This window comes from Equus przewalskii, chromosome 17 (genome assembly GCF_037783145.1).
Source record: "Equus przewalskii isolate Varuska chromosome 17, EquPr2, whole genome shotgun sequence".
Taxonomy (NCBI): Eukaryota; Metazoa; Chordata; class Mammalia; order Perissodactyla; family Equidae; genus Equus; species Equus przewalskii.
The window spans coordinates 60,349,905-60,353,833 of NC_091847.1; the positions used below are offsets into that span (position 1 = coordinate 60,349,905).

The 3,929-nt window shown below is 34.7% G+C and overlaps 1 non-coding gene across 1 annotated transcript; it reads right to left on the minus strand.

Moving 5' to 3' along the window:
- Nucleotides 1–2,617: 2,617 nt before the first annotated feature.
- LOC139076903 (U6 spliceosomal RNA) lies at nucleotides 2,618–2,724 on the minus strand. The gene has a single exon (XR_011528936.1). It is a non-coding gene; the product is annotated as a U6 spliceosomal RNA (small nuclear RNA).
- Nucleotides 2,725–3,929: the final 1,205 nt, after the last annotated feature.

Sequence of the window (3,929 nt, forward strand, 5' to 3'; positions counted from 1 at the left end):
TAATTGTCATATACTTTTGAAAGGTAATGAAACTGGTAAAATATTAACTATCTGTATAAAACACTAAGGAGCAGAGATTGTTTGTCCTAGATGAAAAGAGGGAGGAGATGTTATTAATGTAGTGTTCAGAGGAAAGGGAAATCAACTGTAGATCTGTTACGCCAGAGTTGAGTTGGCTGATGTTGGTTGGCCAGGCAGGTGTCCTTTTCCTCCCGTGCCGTTCCTGACCTCCCCAGTGAAAGAGGTCTCCTAGATGAAACAAGACAATGGTTTTGACAAAGATCTAAAAGTAATAGTTTTTCGGTACATGAGATTGATCTAGGAATTGTGTGGTTGATAGTACTAGTTGCAATTACTCTGTTCTAAGAAATGAGGTTAAATGGTAGCAAAATGATGACCTTTGTTTTGCAGAACTTTCCTAAAGGAAAGCCAGAGTTGAACTTAAAGAAGTTAAGCCTGTGGCATTTCCTTCAGCAAAGTCTCAAGAAAAGGTAAACTAGGTAGTTAAAAAATCCTAAGGGTTAGATTACATGAGCAATCTAACTTGCTTTAAGTAAGCATTTAAAAAATTCTTGTCGAATGAATAATCTTTTTCCCATTTGTAACTCTATTCAGATTTACCCCCATAATGAATGTTCCATAAACAACTTTTCACTATGATGACTCTTGAAAAGTGATACCATTTTGGACAACAATTCTTCTTCTTTTTTTTTTTTTCCTAAAACAACTTACACACCAAAAGATGCACTAAATAAATACACTATAAAAAGTGAGATTTCAATATTATGGTTCAGGCAAAGACACACTCAACAATTTACTTCACGTAACAATTTCTAGTCAGAGGTTATCATATGGAACACATCTCAATTGCCTGCCATGTATGGGTGAATCCAAAACATTTTGCTCTGTGTGCTTAGGGGAGGAAAATATATCTTTTCCCTCTACCCTCGTGGTTCTCTGGATGGGATCCTATAAATTAGATTGACAAAAGACAGATTAACAAGAGAAAAGCTTACAAGTTTATTTAATATGAGTTTTATGTGACATGGGAACTTTTCTAATGAAATGAAGACCCAAAGAAATGGTTACATCTGAGTGTTTTTATACTAGATTTGATGAAGAGTGGAAAGTTGTGGAAAAATGTGATAAGACAAAAGGTATGAGCTAAGACTAGTAAACTGGGGGAAACTTAGCAAGGCCTGTTTGGATTCCTCTCCATGTCCTTCCGTCTTTGCAGATAAGAATGATCCTTTCCTCTGGGTACAGGGAGGGGACCTCTCAATGAGGGTTACATGACCTGCTTCAGAGGAGAGAGGAAGGTCAGGGAGTCCTTCCTGCACCTGCTATTTCTCAAATTCCTTCAGTTTAAAATATTCAACATGCTAAGTCACCATATGTTAGGGAAGCGTGTTCTGAACTCCATCATGTTCATACTGTAAGGAGAGGGATGAAGATTTATGGATTTATCTTCTATGAATCCTTAGTCTCTTATCCCCTCCCATACTTAGCCTATATTTTGCCCCAAAGATGTTTTTCTGGTATATGATTTTATTTTTAAGTGAAATTTAAGCACAAAATGATCATATTTCCCCAAATCCGAAAGATTGGAGAAGAAAATATTTCAGAAATAAGAAAAAAGGACAAGTGCAATAACATTGCATTTTTTGTGCAAGCTGTATTTGTTTACTTTCAAATTGCTGTTATTACTAATATAAACACGTTTTCATTCAACTGATACATTTTTCTAGCTGTGAAAATTGTTCAAGTATCTTGTGTTGAGATCAAACACATCACAATTTTCCCATTAAATTTAATGGAAATATTTTTTTTTTCACTTAAAAGCTCTTTGCTTAACAACACGGTTTTCAAGTACTAATGAAAATCATTAAGCAAGGGTTAGGTGTACTTGAAAAACAACACTTTGATTGGGACACATAATGACTACTAAGCCCTGTAGAAGATCCTGCAGTTTGAGAAGCCATCATTGTAAGTGAGAAGTTTTGACAATTTTGTTATTGCTTCTGCCTAATGTTTATCTAGGTTGAATTCTTTTGGCGTAAAGCTGTCAAATTTTCCATTCTGCTTTTCTGTCTGCCACTTCTCATGGCCTCCAACAAGAGGAACAAGTTAGCAACATCATCCACCTTTGCTAACTTAACATTATTCTCACTCCAGATTCACTAACATTTATGAAATAATTCAAATGGTTGAGATTCCTCTATTATTTCTCCCATTTTAAATTATTCACCACAAATCCGTCTTTTCTATGTATGTAATCAGTAACAAGTTTTGCCTTGAAGCTGTTTTCTTTCTCAAGAAACCTTTGATAAAAGACCAAAATATTTTTGAAAAATCCCTTGCTATTTCTCCACTCACTTGTTTCTTAACATCAGGGGCAGTTTAGAAAGTATAAAACTATATAACTAAATGTGTAGATATAACTATATATAAATGTAGCTATAAGTGTATATGTACATACATAAATATTTTTCCTTTCTAAAATTTTTTTAAGTCCTTTTATTGGGGTTATAATGATTTGTAACTGTGTAATTTCGAGTGTGCATTATTGTTTATCAGTTCCTGAATACACTTCATCGTGCTCACCCCTAGTAGTCTAAAAAATATGGAATGCTTCACGAATTTGTGTGTCATCCCTGTGCAGGGGCCATGCTAATCTTCTCTGTTTAGTTCCAATTTTAGTATATGTGCTGCCAAAATGAGCACTCCTTTCTAAAATTTTTGGGCTGTATTTTCAATACAGCATTAAAAAAAATCCTGTTTAGTGCTTCTGGTTGTGCAAACCTGTCTTTGTAAATCTGAGCTAGATTTTGGGGGCTAAATGACTCGAATGAGGTTTTATTGTGGGTGATTATGAAATATACATGGCTTCTCTGTTTGTAACCCTCTTGTATGCAAAGGAAGAACATTTTATTAGCCAGGACTAGGGGTCATTTTATTGTGGTCATTTATTTGCCCTTCCAGCACAACATTCAAGGAGAGGAAGACAAAAAGAAAATCAAATTATCTCACTCAGTTATTTAGCAGAAGAGAGAAGTTAAAATTAGTGACTAATAACATATACTATGGCTTTCTGGTCATAGACTGTTGAATAACAATTTTTAGGTCTAAAATGTGAGGCATCATTAATGTCATCAAAAATGATTTTAATCATTGATTGTGTCACATTGCCTTGTATAAAATAAGCCTTTAATAAATACTGATTTATTGATGTATACAAACTTGTATATTTATTTTAATAGGCATTTTATTTATTGAATTTATTTATATAATAATGTGAGGGACATTAGTGAGTATTAAAATTAAATTATGAACACCCTATATCATATTACCATAAATACATGTTTAGGCAACAAAAATATATCTTCAAATAATTTCATCTGATTTACTTCTGATATTAATTTTTATCTGGGGGCATTTTAAAATGTAAGATCTTGGATTATAAGTAGTGAGGCTGTGCCGACATGAGCTAGCTAACTAAAGCAAGGGTGTAAAATACTTTGGCTTTTATCTGGGTAACTTTAGACCAAAACACATCCATTGTTAGGGAAAAGTTTTTTCAACTGAAGAGGGAAAATTTGCCTCTACACGTCTATGTTCTTTTGGCTGGTCTATTAAGTAAATTGATATAAGACAGACTAACAAGAGAAAATCAAATTTAATTTTGTTTGTACAGAAGCCTCACATGGATGTTAGAGGTTCAAAGACAGTCAGGCAGTTGAGGCTTATATGTCGTCCCGAGCTAAAGAGAAGGGGCTGGGATTTGGGGCTTCAGAGGCGGGGAAGAATTCACAGGCAGACGGGAAAAGCAAATGTTTGGTAAACAAATGTTTGTCATGCCACTCAGGGACAATGGTCATAGAGAGGACTTTGGACAAACAGGCCCTGCTGAGCTCTCCCCAGCTTACCAC